Source organism: Leopardus geoffroyi, chromosome A3 (assembly GCF_018350155.1).
Source record: "Leopardus geoffroyi isolate Oge1 chromosome A3, O.geoffroyi_Oge1_pat1.0, whole genome shotgun sequence".
Classification (NCBI taxonomy): Eukaryota; Metazoa; Chordata; class Mammalia; order Carnivora; family Felidae; genus Leopardus; species Leopardus geoffroyi.
Genome location: NC_059336.1, coordinates 44,370,410 through 44,385,783, shown reverse-complemented (window position 1 = coordinate 44,385,783; position 15,374 = coordinate 44,370,410). Strand labels below are relative to the sequence as shown.

Genomic DNA, 15,374 nt, shown 5'->3' with positions numbered 1-15,374 from the left:
AGGCCTGAGTTCCTTCCATGTGGATAGCCCCGAGAGCAACTACTCCCCTTTGGACAAGGAAAGCTCCCTGGCCCTCACCACAGTCCCCACCCTCCCTACTCTCTCACCAGGCCTTCTATAGACATAGAGCATGCACACAAGATCTGGCCACGCACAGAGGATGGTGAGGCCCCTGGTTTACCAAGCAGCATGTTCTCACCCATTATCCACATTCACACCCCACTTGGAGCTATGGTCAGCCTCCATCCCTCCTTTCCTGTGACACCTTCCCTCTCTGCCCTCAAGCCCCATTTCTTCACTCTCCCACTTTGAGGCTACTCTTGCTCACATTTAATTCTGGAATGTCAGATCTTGTGTTTTTCTCACATATGAATGCCTCATTTCTCCATCCATTCCAGAAGTTCTTTGAGGAAAGGAACATTCCATACCCTTCTCTTGGTTTCTTTGCTGCCAAACTGGGTTGAGCCCATGGTAGGTAGACAACAAGGGTGATGTGACATAAGGAGGAGACCCTGGGGTGATGAAGGACAGAGAGGCGCGACTCCATGCAGCTACTCAGAAGACCATGAAGGATGTATAGACGTGGCTCCTACAAGTAAAGATGCTGATGACCCCAAATCAACAACCGTGAAACAATGAGGGAAGTGGATGCCAGACACCATGGCTGAAGGGTCTGGGAAGTCTAGAGGATTCCAACTTGACTGCTCAGAAGAGCTCAGGCCCTGTGGGTAACAGTGAGACTGTGTGAGGGTGACGGCTTGGCAAGCATTCATTAGTATGTGCGCCACATTCACTGTCATCAGACCCTAAGGTATGAAATTATTTCAAACCTCTCCCATAGTGAAAATGCTTTAGACACCAACAGTGGCAGGTCATTTACATTCAACATGTTGGTCACTGATTGAGATTTCTAGGACATAACCAGGGCCCTGGGACATCCAGAGGATGTGAAGTTGCAGGTCTATCCCTGCTTCCACCGTTCCTATAGGAAAAGACACGAGTCCACAGACCGCCAGAAAAATACAAGGATGCCTTCTGTAAATGATACCATTCTGTCCATTGCCTGGGGGCATATTAAGACCAGCACTATTGCCTAATCCCGTGGGAAGACCAAGCATCCAGGAATTGCTCCAGATGTTTCCACATGACCTTGCTTCACTCCATGAGGCAAAGTACCCATTGCATAATTCTATAAATCTAAATGCACATACAGCTCCTACCACAAGATTGTGAAATCAATTACCACTTCTTCATTGTATCTCTTCAGAATTTAACACAGAGCTATCAACATAATCCTAATATATGCTGACCCTTCCCCCATATTAGAGGCTCTACTGGAGGATCCAAAGAAGTTTATCATGGATGCTCCATTGAAAAAAAAAAAAAACCGTCCAACAGAGAATATGAAATTGTCCTCTGCCTGGTACACATGATCCAGTGAGACAAAACCACACACAAAAGAAGGTAGCACAGTGACTCAAGGGAAACTGTGGGGTGGGGGTGGGGGTCTTGAAAATGAACTGTTCTCATTTTAAGCTGGTTTTTCTTAAGCTAAAATAAGACAGCTAGAAGGGGGAAAAGAACAGTTTTTGCATATCCGCCTATTGGAAACGATGAAACTGAACCACTCTGTCAGCTAGCTGATTTCACCAGATGACAGCAATGATTAAAATCAGCCGTCTGGGTTAATTAGCGCCTATTACCGCAAATACATCGTTATCCTGTCACCACCACGGCTTCTTCTTTTCTTCCTCCAAGCTCTGGTGGCAGAGATTTTGCTACCTGCTACTTCGAGGGCCCCCCAGAGCTAAGGGTATTGTCAGGGCAAAGGTCATCTGAGTACACCCTGCCTTGGATCTGCCCTTCCACTGTTGAAAGACTGTTTGGCTCCATTTCAAAGCTAGTTATTTTGGCCCCAACACTCTGTGGTCTTCAATTCATGGTTGTCTGGGATAACATTCGCTCTGGCTGACACAGCCCACTGTGTCAAGAGGAACAATGCTTGCCGGAGATGGTTGTAAAAGATAACAAGGAATTTATTAGGAGCTACACACAGCACTCTGTGTTGTCTTTGATGGACTCAACCACCACCATAAATTTCAAATCCGCACTGCTGGGCTCTGCAACCACTAAGAACGCAGCCTGGCCACAGAGATAGGCAACTTGGGGCCCATCCATCCCATGACATTAGGCGTACAGAATATAAAGAATCTGGGGGATTTTCTAGAGTGACAGAAGTGGGATTAACTTCACTTATAGCCCAGCATGTGGGAACATTACCCAACAGATGTCAGCTAGAGCAGGCACTGGACAAGCCCTGCTCCAGGCCCCAAAGGTCCCCCTGTGAGTTTCCGGGTGCAGGGTCCACTCACAACTTCCCCACTGAAGGACTGTACCTGCCAGCTTCCGCCTGAGGGTTTTCCTGAGAAGTGTAGGAGACTTAATTCTGGCGGAGGGAAGGGTGTGTGTGAGCAGCCCTTCACCAGTAGGGGAGTGGATACGGGGAATAAACACCCCAGTTTCCTGTCTCTGAGGCATGTCCCACACAGCCTCCCAGAGATCCAGGGTTGACCCCAGCTGCCCATAGCAGTATTCTGCTTAAGAAGGCCTCTTGTGTTGGCACTTCTCCCATTCTGTCTCACTTGCCTCACACCCTGTCTTGGAAGAAGTTCTGGATCACCTCCTTGTGCCCACGTCCTGGTGTGAGGGTCTGCTTTTTGGGAAATCTAAATCAAGACAGGATTTAAATTCATAATTATTTTTCTTCCTGTCTGTGACTATTCCACAGGGAACACGTTAGCTCTCAGAATCCCAAATATAGAAACAGTGAGCATGCTAGAAGGTGGGAGGGACACCTCTGGCCCTCAGTAGTGAGTGGCCAAACTGACTACTCTGAAAGCTCCAGACGTCCCTAAAATCTAACTTGTATGACCTTTCATTTAAGGGGTGAAAAAGATTTTCCATTCTGAGCATCATTTAGCATCTTTATGGGCAGTAGCACAGAATAAGGCAGGGAGAAAAAGTGGGTTATCAATTAGTGATGTCTGTACTGGGACCAGGACAGGTGAGTGATGGTGAGTATGCCAGGCATTTACAATCATTTCTATACAGAAAATGATAAGGACTCTGGAATCAGACAAACTCAAAATTCAACCCTAACACTTAACAGATGTTAAGTCTTGGGCATCTTAATTTTCCTGCTCAGACCTCTGGTTCCTCAACTATATAAATGCAGATAAATGGTTCCTATCCTACAAGGCTATTATAAGGATTAAGTATGATGATATGGAAAAGCTCCTGGCACACTCCTAGCTCAGTAAGTGTTTGGTTCCCTTCACCACTAGGAGCCAGAGAGCTGTTTTATAAAAGAAAGTGCTTTGGATTTCTTATGCAAATACATTATTTGCCAAAATTATTTAATGTATTTCATGGCAAAGAATCTCAAAAGGATTTTTTTTTTAATTTAACGCTCTAAGATCATGAACCTCCCCTTCTAGCCACACCTCTCTCTTCCGGTTGAAGCAGTTTTTCAGGGGAATTTAACGCTCCAGGCAGAAACATTTGATTCTAAATAAACTATAGCACACTTTTTGGAGTATGGAGCCATAATTCCCAGATGAATTAAAAACACTGAAGAAAGAAGATGCTGAGAAAGGAAACTGGCCTGGATGAAACATGCTTTAAATAATTAACCAGTGACTATGCAAGTTTAGACTGTGTCCATTAGTTAATTGTTTTTAGAAAAGGGACTATCCCATCTGGCACGCCAAGATGCAGACCGTATCCCAATCTCAGGAACCTGATGCTCTGACAGCATATGTATCCCGGCGATCAAGACAGCGGGAACTTGTGCAAGGAGGAAGTCACTTTAAAACCTTGTGAAAATGGTATAAGTGGTGGTTTGGAAAGTATGCTGGAGAGTTAGCTGCCAAAAACCAAAAATGAGAGCAATTTAAGGCACTTTCAGTTGCCAGCAAACATGCCAGAGCCTAGCATGGTGCCCAGCACAGGTGGACGCAGAGCACATAGCTGTCAAATGACTTAATGAACGCTGACCCCTGCACGTTTCCCCCTGCACACTCGGCCTGCCCTCAAAGTAACATCTGAGAACTATGAATAGGAAAGGTGGCTTTTCGGATCAGAAAAGGGACGAAAGACAAAGATTGAGGGATTGGCGGGGCTCTCCCCCGAGGAATAACCTCTGAGCATGCCGAGAACAGGAGTCCTCGTTTTGCCCAGTTACAAGAGAATTTTATCTCAGGTGCCACCACTCAGTTGAAAAATAGCAGTGCCCCAACAAAACGGTTAATGCTTCTGTAACCACAATATGCTAAACTATGAAGAACCGTTCAAAGTGCAAACTTCCCTGTTTGCTCTCCTGTCCGTGACCGCTATGTAAATATCACGCACACCATGATCACTGACCAACATGTCAATGTTTCTAAGAGTCTGTCACGACCAGGTGCTGCATCGGTGATTCGTCCACCAAGAGACAGCAAATTGTGTGATTGTGACTGCCCCCCTTGCCTCCCAGTGACAAACCTGTGTGACATTCTGTAAGATGGACGACTGAAAGAAGGAACCAGCCAACAAATGAAAATGAGGCATAGAAATGAGAAGTGGTAGCACTGGAAGGGAAACGTGGCCAGAGCATAAATGGCCTTCTAGAAGGAACAGCCTACTGCAGGGATGCTCAACACTAGTGTGGCCCAGAGACTCAAAATGTGCGGCCAGACACTTGTACCCCAATATTTATAGCAGCACTCTCAACAATAGCCAAATTATGGAAAGAGCCTAAATGTCCATCAACTGATGAATGGATAAAGAAATTGTGGTTTATATATACAATGGAGAACTACGTGGCAATGAGAAAGAATGAAATATGGCCCTTTGTAGCAACGTGGATGGAACTGGAGAGTGTTATGCTAAGTGAAATAAGCCATACAGAGAAGGACAGATACCATATGTTTTCACTCTTATGTGGATCCTGAGAAACTTACCAGAAACCCATGGGGGAGGGGAAGGAAAAAAAAAAAAGAGGTTAGAGTGGGAGAGAGCCAAAGCATAAGAGTCTTAAAAACTGAGAACAAACTGAGGGTTGATGGCGGGTGGGAGGGAGGGGAGGGTGGGTGATGGGTATTGAGGAGGGCACCTTTTGGGATGAGCACTGGGTATTGTATGGAAACCAATTTGACAATAAATTTCATATATTGAAGAAAAAAAAAAAAAAAAGATGTGCGGCCAGAGGAACTCGGTGCAAACAAACTTATCAGCACAAATGAAGAAAGTGCTTGTGACCAAAAGACGAAGAGGTCTCTAAGAAGTGATGCTGGCAAAAATTTTCACGTTGAAGGAGCTCTTAGAGATACTTTGTGATGGTGAAAATTCAAAAGATCCCATGTTGTCCCTCTTAATCCCCTTCATCCATTGTCCAGTTATAAAATATGTGTCAGGGAGATGAAAAGTACAGCACAGGGAATAGAGTTGATAATACTGTAATAACACTGTATGGGGACAGATGGTGATGACATTCATCATGGCGGGCAGTGAGTGAGGCACCAACGATCATTATGCTGTGCTCCTGAAACTAACGTAACATTGTGCGTCAACTGTACTTCAGTTTAAAAACAAAAGATAAAATGTTGAGGGGCATCTGGGTGGCTCATTCAGTTAAGCATCTGACTCTTGATTTCAGCTAAGGCCATGATACCAGGGATCATGGGATCAAGCCCCACATTGGGCTCTGCACTGGGTGTGGAGCCTGCTTGGGATTCTCTCTGCTTTCTCTCTGCCCCTCCCCGACTCTTGTGCACATGCACACTCTAAAAAAAAAAAAAAAACATAGAATGTTGGAAGCTGATCCAAACTTAGAAAGTAGTAGGGTAACTTTCCAAGATCTAGAAAAGATGTTCAGTGATGCATCATAACCACTAATTTAAACTACAATTGGTAAGGTTTTTTTTTTTTTACACAAGAAAATAAAGCACATTAATTATTGATATTTCTAAAAATGAATTGTGTGCTAAATGCTAGTTCTATTATTTTTCACTTCACTGTACATGTATAACTGATAGTAAGACACATTTTAATGACACACCCAAAACTTCAAAGTTCACAAAACCATCATAATTTTTTTATTGAGTATTAAGATTGCTTTGCACAGCTTCTGCTTGCATGGTCATTTTTACCATTCTGCACAACCACAGCAGATTCAAAGGATGTTAGGCACACAGAATTCTCTCTAAAAGTAGAAGCCCATAAAGAAGACACATAGCAAAGTTTTGCCTAGAGGCTGGTCCTAATCCCTGGGGCTCCAATAAACAGGCAAGATGCCAGCAATGTGGTCAGTTTTCTCCAAGTCCTTTTGTTTTTATATTTCTGGAACTGTGCTGTGCTCTGGAAGAAAGATGGAGTGACAAACAAGACACAAAATCATCCAGTGTAGCTATAGAGCTTTGCCATTTATCAAATGCTTCTTCGGAGAATGGGTTTCTCCACTGAATGTTCTCAACTATTCAAGGTACGTGAGGCATTTATCACCCCTATTTACAGAGGAGAAGACTGAGCCTCGGAGAAAATGAAGCACTAATCCCAAACCACACAATTAGGAATTAGAACCCTAGAACAGTGCTGAACAGCAGACATTACATGTCTACCAAACACAAGCCACATATGTGACAGATTTTCTAGTGTTCACATGAAGAATGTAAAAAACAGTGAATTTTAATAATTCATTAATGAACTCAATAAAGCAAAAGCATTTCAACACATAATCTATATAAAATCATTAATGAGATGTCCACATTCCTCTGAACGAGGTCTTCCCAATGTGGTGGGTGCTTCACATTTACAGTCCATTCCAAGTCTACATTCAAGGGCTTGACTAGTTGCATGTGGCCCATGGCTACAGTGTTGGATGGGATTAGGAACTGCCTTCTGCCTCCAGGAATGAAAATTTCTAGCTGTGGGCCTCATATTTTCATCCATAAAATCGTTACCTTGGCAATTACACCTTTCCCTGTGAAGAATGTACTGAGAAGGTTGTAGATCTCTGTAAAGAGATGAAGACGTTTCAATAATTAGACTTAATTTTTTTTTTAGTTTTGGGGCTTTTTTTGTTTGTTTGCTTTTGTTTTTTTAGTCAGAAGACTATTAAGCCAAGCAACTGAGGAAGGAACCCTGGTAAAAGTGGGTAGGAGGCTGGGCATGCCAATGTACAAGGAATGGTTTCTGTATCTGAGTTATAAGATTGCCTGATCAGGGAAAGCTCCACAGACAGAGATGGTACCTGAGTGGGGTCATCCCTGGTTTTGCTTTCTAAGTGGTATATATTACTCTGTTTATATGTGACCAATGTAAAGATATGGAATTAATTTTTGTGTATTGATCCTATATCCAGCAATCTGAAAGAACTTTCTCATTAATCCTAATAACCTATAATAATCTTTTATTTATCAGAAAGTCACAATCTTTGTAAATGAACTTATTTTCTACACTGCAATGCCTCTACCACTTTCAATCTGTTTTTTGACTTATTACAATGAGCTACAAACACTGATAAAATGTTGATCACAAAAGATAAAGCGAACTCCTGCTTATTGCTGACTTTAAAGAAACGGCTTTTAGTGCTTCTTAATTAATGATCATATATTTATTTTCAGGTTTTGATACTCTTTACACCTGCCTGTTACTTCAGGTTTAAAGAATTTGAGAGAGAAACAGAGATGGAGGTAGATGGTAGGCGTGGATTTTTAAATATTTTCCTCCACCTGTTGAGATGATCACTTTTTATCTTTTTAAATCTGTCCATGAGGAAAATTACATTAATGTATCTAAATAGATGAATAAACATACTGATTAAATAATATTAAAAATTTGTTTTAATATTACAAATCTCTTCAGGTTTTCCATTTCTTCAGTCATGTTGTTACGTTATATTTTTCTTGAAGAATATCAATTTCATCTGTGTTTCCTACTACACTGAGAATCATTCTTTTCCATTTCTGCCATAGCTGTACCTATCCTCCTTTTCATGCCTACTAATATCCATTTATGCTGGCCAGACCTGTCATTGAGTCTGTATTTTATTGTTCTTTATAAATAACCAAAGTCTGATTTGGGTAATTCTATTGATTATAACTCGGTTTCCCATTTCATTCATTATTCTTATTTTTTATTTCTCTCCTTCTGACTTATTTGGGTATATTTATTGTTCTTTCCTCCTACCTCTTAAACTAAACAGTTAACTCATTTAATTCTTTTAAGTAAGCTTCACAGCCAATGCAGAGGCCAACATGGGTCTTGAACTCAAGAGTCAGATACAACTGACTGAGCCATCCAGGCACCCCACTCATTTAATTTTAATATTCCTTTATTCTGACACAATATAATAAACTGCAATGTATTATGATATAACATACTATATATTTAACAAGGTTGTGTCTCTCTGTGAGCAAAGAATTTAATCTGTGTGATATCAATTCTGTGATCTGTTTTGAGACTTCTGTTATGGCCTGGTACAAGGTGAATTTTTATATATGTTCCACTTTGTACATATTGAAAATAATGTGTATTACTTATTGTTGACAGTAATATTCTACACATGTCCATCAGATCAAACCTTTGTTCAAATCCTCTGTATCCTTAATGATTTTATCTGATATGTGGGTTACTAACAAAATTATATTCATATCTCTCAATATGATTATGTTTGTCCTTTTGTTCAGCTTCTTCCTGAAAAAACATCAGTTTTGCTTTATGTAATTTTGAGACTGTTAAGTCCTTAGAAGTTTAGAATTGTCCTATCTTTACAGTTAACTGTATCATTTACCATTAAATACTGTCTCTTTATCCCAAATCATAAGCTATGCCTTTAAATCTACTTTATTGGGTAATGGTACCAATCTTATCCAACCCAATGATATCTTCTGGTATTTGCCTTCATAATTTCCCAATCTTTTGATTTCAACCATTTGTGCCTTTATGTTGTAGATGTGTTGCCTGTAAACAGCATATAGATGAAATTCTTTTAACCCAATCTGGCAATCTGTCATGAATTTGGTCCATCTTCATTTATTATTATTCATACGTTTGCATTTATGTCTACCATCTAATTTTGTATCTTGTATTTATTCTTCTTCTCTCCTTTTATTGTTCTTTTTTCCCTTCTTTGAACTGACTAGGTTTTTTTTAATATGAAATTTATTGTCAAATTGGTTTCCGTACAACACCCCGTGCTCATTCCAGAAGGTGCCCCCCTCAATACCCATCACCCACCCTCCCCTCCCTCCCACCCCCCATCAACCCTCGAACTGACTGGGTTTTATACACCATTTTTCTCTTCTATTGGTTTGGAAATCATATATCCTATTTAGTATTTTGGTAGTTATCTATAACTTTTAACGTACATATTTAACTTCATAAAATTAAGTTGTAATCAATATATCCACTCTCTTCAGCAAAAATACAAAAAGTTAAAATGCTTTACTGATTTTTTTACTGACCTGCCCAAACAGGTCATATACTTACACAGTCAATATTGCTTTATACAATCTAAAATATATCCAAACTTCATATATATATATACATATATATATATATATATATATGAATGTATATTGAATATATGCATGGGTGTATATACCCATATATCTCCATATAGACATTATCCATATATGTGTATCATATATGTGTACACATATCCACATATGTTTATATTTTTATATATGTATATTTATATACTTTTTTTAGGAACACAATCATATGAAAATCTTTAGGGTTTAATTCTACTTAACGGTAGCAGAGAAAACTGTGATGCTTCTTCTAGGAATCCCAGGGTGATTACTAGCGCGGGACTCATTATTATGTTAATTTTTTGGCATGGGTTCCAGGACCATGAAAATAGTATAAAGATGACTCCCAAGCACACTTGGGCACCATCCATTGTAAGATATCTTTGAAGAAGACTTGTCCCAGCCCCAACCAGAGCCCAGGTCAAAAGAGACAAACTTCCTAGCTTTTTCTTTTGTGGGGGGACAGACTTATTATATGGTCCCCCTTTTACTGATCAAAGGGTTCCTCTTTCATGCCAGGGTCTCAGATCACTTCCCCAATCCATTTACATCCCTTGCTTTGTCTACTGGCCCTATGTAGTGATTGAAGACACATTCTTTATTTACTGAAACTGACAAACGCCACCAGAGAAGATGATGCAATCAGAGCCAGCATGCTTCTTGAGTATTCAGCTTTCTGTTTATTTACAGCTCCAGTGATATCTCTTACTTTCTAGTAAGTGCAGCTCCACTATGATATTATCCAGCCATTTCCTTTTGCTCTGGATCAAGAGGATTTTCAGGTTATCTTGTCTCTGGACATCTCTGGATATCACACAGCAGTCATAATGACCTTTTGAAAAGGCTTATCTGGTCATGTCATTCCCTTCCTGCTTAAAGCCCTTCAAAGAGTCCCCTTTGCTCTGAAGATAGACACCTAATTTTTCCCCGCTTTATTGAGATATAACTGACTTATAACATTGTAGAAGCTTAAAGGTAATGACTTAAGACTAGTATATATGGCAAAATGCTCCCCACAATAACATTAGTTAATACCTCCACCAATTCACATAATTACTTTTTATGTACATGTGTGGTAAGAACATATAAGATCTACTCTCACAGCAACTTCCAAGTATATAATACAGGATTGTAAACTATAGTCACTGTGCTGTACATCAGATCCCCAAAGCTTACTTGTAACTGGAAGTCTGTATCTTCCATTTCCTCCTCCCCCAAAGCCACTGTTGACCAACATTCTACTCTCCGTTTGTAGGAGTTACAGCTTTTTTTAGATTCCATACATAAGTGAGATCATACAGTATTCGTCTTCCTCTTATTTCCCTTAGCAATAAAGCATTCAAGGTCCATCCATGTAGACACCTGAATTCATATGGCAACTTAGCATCAGCCTGCCCCAGCCTCCTCCCACCCCCAGCTCATCCCACATCGCTCTGCCCTCACTCACTTCACAGCAGCATGTGGGTCTTTCCCAGTCTCACTAACGTGCCAAGCCTCCAACCACCTCCAGGACCTGGGGAACACTACGTTCCTCTCCTGATAAAACTCACACCCTCCACGTTGCCTTCATGCATTTAGTGCCTGTTCATTCCTCAAGGTTCTCGGTGATCACTTCCTCCAAGGAGGCTTGTCTTGCCTTGAAGACTAATTCAGGGTTTCCCATTACAGGCTCTTACAGCACTTTCCTCCAGCAGCTTATAATCATACACTTAGTAGTGTGAGCATCTAATTGACATCTGTCTTCTCTGCAGACTGAGAAGCCTTAGACCCCTAATGGCTGCACTGGGGTCCAGCTCATGGTATCTACTCACAAGGCTCCAAAGGGACACTGACTGAATTAAGATTAACACAGAAGCTGCAGCAACAGCTCAGTGATGAAGGAATGAGGCCCGGGTTATGGCGCAACAATGGAAATGAAAGAAAATGTCCAATAAGAGAGATACGGAGAAGAAAGAACTGACAGTATTTGGTAAATGGACAGGAGAATAAGTTCAAAAAACAGCTATATTTCACTGGAAGGAATTTGCTTACTTGCATTTGAAATATACTGACTGTTATTTGTAAAAATATTCAGGTGGAAATGTCCAGGCACAGGTGGCAATGCTGGTGTGGTGCTCTGGAGCAGAATGAAGATCATGACCATCTAAACCAAGGGGAGAGCAGATTCTCCAGATGAGGCTGCAGTGTGAGCACTGGCGGGTGCTGGGCAGGAGGTAGTGGCTGGAAAAGAGGAGTACAGCACCTAGAGTGGCATCCTAGGAACAAAGGGAAAGAAGGTAGAAGGGGGACCAGGGAAAGACACAGTGAATAACCCCAGTGATAGAAAACAGGGACTGTAGGGGGTCAAGCAAGGAAGGAACAGGTTTCCAACAGGACAGGTGGGTCAGAGCTACCAAAAGGTGATGAAGAAATATTTTCACTGGGGCGCCTGGGAGGCTCAGTCGGTTAAGCACCTGACTTTGGCTCAGGTCATGATCTCACAGTTTGTGGTTTCGAGCCCCGCATCAGGCTCTGTGCTGACAGCTCAGGACCTGGAGCCTGCTTTGGATTCTGTGTCTCCCTCTCTCTCTGCTCCTCCCCTGTTCATACTCTGTCTCTCTCCCTCTCTCAAAAACAAATAAACATTAAAAAAATTTTTTTAAAAAGAAATATTTTCACAATAAACCAGAAGAGGTTAAGTTAAATCCCACCATAAATTCCCTAGTCCTTCCATTTTTCATAACATCTACGTATCTTTTCAGGATAAACTTCAGAAAGGCAAATAAGACAGAAATATCTAGAATTTTAGAGCCTTCAGAAATGTGAAAAATATTCAATTACATTACATTAAAAGTTTTCAGAGATTGGGGCGCCTGGGTGGCTCAGTCGGTTGAGCGACCGACTTCAGTTCAGGTCATGATCTCGCGGTCTGTGAGTTCGAGCCCCGTGTCAGGCTCTGTGCTGACAGCTCAGAGCCTGGAGCTGTTTCGGATTCTGTGTCTCCCTCTCTCTCTGCCCCTTCCCCGCTCATGCTCTGTCTCTCTATCTCTCAAAAATGTATAAACATTAAAAAAAATTTTTTTTTTAAGTTTTCAGAGATTAAAAGTTAATGCATGAAGAGATCCCCAAGTATTTTTTCAGGAACTATGTTCTAGTATTATCGAGATGTTTCTGCCAAGGGTCCTCTTCCCCTACCTCCTATCCCCCACCCTGCAACAGCTGTGCTTTGGAATATTCTATGTTGTTTGAGCCAATTCATTTCTGGTTCACAGATTCACTGTTCCCATTTACTCATATACCCAAAGTCCTATAAATCATATACATAATTCCTATAAATCATACTTTCTACTCATTAATATAAGTCCCAGGAAACTACACAGGGTAAGGTCAGTAATTCTCTTCCAAAATTACTTTTTTTTTTAATTTTTTTTTAACATTTATTTATTTTGAGACAGAGAGAGAGAGAGCATGAACAGGTCAGAGGAAGACGGACGCACAGAACCCGAAACAGGCTCCAGGCTCTGAGCTGTCAGCACAGAGCCCGACGCGGGGCTCGAACCCACAGACCGCGAGATCATGACCTGAGCCGAAGTTGGACGCTTAACCAACTGAGCCACCCAGGTGCCCCCCAAAATTACTCTTGAAGTTATTTAGAAAGTAAGAGCTTAGCTAAGCTTTAGTACCATGAAAACAAACATAACACATTCAAAAATGAAAAAACAAGACACTTTTATCATTGCTACTTATACATTAAAAATTTGGAGAAAGAAAGGTGCTAAGAAGAGTACAGGGAAAAACCTGTGCTTCAACAGAAAACCAAGAACACACCTTTCTAGGTTGTCTCTTACTTTTCATGGCCCTTGAGCTATTTTACAATTCTGTAATTTGACAGTGATACACAGTAACTATTGTCTATACATGCAAATTGACTTCTCTCCCCTACTGAGGAAGAAACCAATGTTGCCTCTATTTGCATATTCATTTCAATATTCCTCATCTATAAATGTGTCTGCTCTGGTTCTCCTTTGAAATGTTTATCACATCTTACCAATTTCCTCATCCATAAGTTAAATAAAACCTTTAGTATATGTTCATTTTATATCTGTCTGGGAGCTGAGGTTTACCATTGCTGAAAATTATTTAACAAACAGTGATGGAACTTGCCTTGTGAATTTAGAGAGAAAACTAAAAACTGACCTGTCCTTTCAGAACATGGAAATGTGTCGAAAATGTCAGCTGTGATCCCAGCCACCTGCATTACAGTTCTGGGAAATGAATGAAGAATTGATCCTTCCCACAACCCAGACCTCTATTGTCCAAACCCCAATCTATATGGGACATCTCAAACATGATACCAGCCAAACTGACCTCATCCCACACCCGTCTGTTGACTCAATGGATGAGGAACGAATGAATCAATCAATCAATGGATGAATGAATGAAGGTGAAACACCTACAAGAACTGGGGCTTTTATTTACTCCCTTAGGGGCCCATCACTCCTCCCTCCCAGTGTAAATTAATCTTCATCTTGGCCCTGGGTCTCCAATACACCCATTCACAATCCTGCGGCCAACTCCTCTCCTCCCCCTTTTCCAGGAAATCCTCTGGGTTATTATTCTCAAAACCTACAACTCACTATTGAGATGAAAGTCTACACTGGGGAATCTGATAACATCGAGGCACAGAGAGATACGCTTAAGCCAACCAGTTTTTCCAAAGCACCAGTCTGGGGACCCTGAAGGTATAACTGGGTCAATCTGAGGGAGCCTTTCAGCCCTGGCTGCCTGATGGGATCAAGTTCACTTATTATTCAGCATTTCTACAGCCCTGAACATTCATTTTCTCAGCACCCTTTTGCCAGAGGGACAAAGGGCAGCCATTCTGCAGTAAAATGAACCCCATTGTCTGGGGATGTTGTTCTTCACAATTGCCCTGAATGGGAGCTAAGTGTGCCAAAAGCTCTGAATTTGGAGCCACCACAAGTCTGGAAGGAGCATCTTGGCCAAGAAGAGACAGAGCTCAGCATGCCACCATGTCTCCACAAATGCCACCAACACAGACCAATGGAAGTGCTAGTTTTAAATATTCACTCATCAATGAGGGCCCCAGGAAACCCCCTAGGTATGCTCAGTAAACCTACCTAGAAGCACATTTTCATTTTTTTGGAATCTGGACCTGACATGTTCGCCTCCACCCCAGTGAGAACAAGAGATATTTTCCTGACCAACAACCCCACCTCCAGAATGGAGAAATGGAGAGATGGAGTAGCCTAGAAAGGAGCCAGACCATCCTGAGAAAGTGGGGTCAGCACAGAGGTGGGAGGGACCCACAGCACAGAGCTGTGGGTCTGCTGAGACCTGAAAGAGCTTCTAAGCCCCACTTAGCATCTGCACAGATTCTGGTGTCCCAGAGTACATGGATGAGGCAAGAATGTATGGCTGGGCAAAAACACCAGTAAAAAAAACATCTTTCACCCATCTCAAACAGGAGTACCTCCCCAAACATGTGGAGCCCTCCAAACCCTCTCTGATTCTCAAAGCCACATCTCTAAAGCCTGGCTATGCCTGCTTACGTGGTCTTGGATCCAGCTGTTTGCTTTTCTAAAACCTACTACAATGTCCTGGGCAGGGCCACACAGAGAAGTCCAACTGGCATAATCCACAGTGGCAGGTGTAGAGGGAGCTTGTTCCCAGGGACAGGGCTGGGAGAGGTGGTGGCCCTGAGACAGTCAGGGACCTCGGGAACAAGTCCCATGCACCCGGGGCACTCCCTGCTTGCTGTTATCACTTTTCTTGCAAAGCAGAGCACAGACCAACGAGCAA

General features: G+C 41.7%; 1 protein-coding gene across 2 annotated transcripts in view; it reads right to left on the bottom strand.

The window, feature by feature from the left end:
- Window positions 1–15,374, bottom strand: part of SLC24A3 (solute carrier family 24 member 3) — a 490,476-nt gene that overhangs the window by 444,678 nt on the left and 30,424 nt on the right. The gene's annotated exons all lie outside the window — the stretch shown is intronic.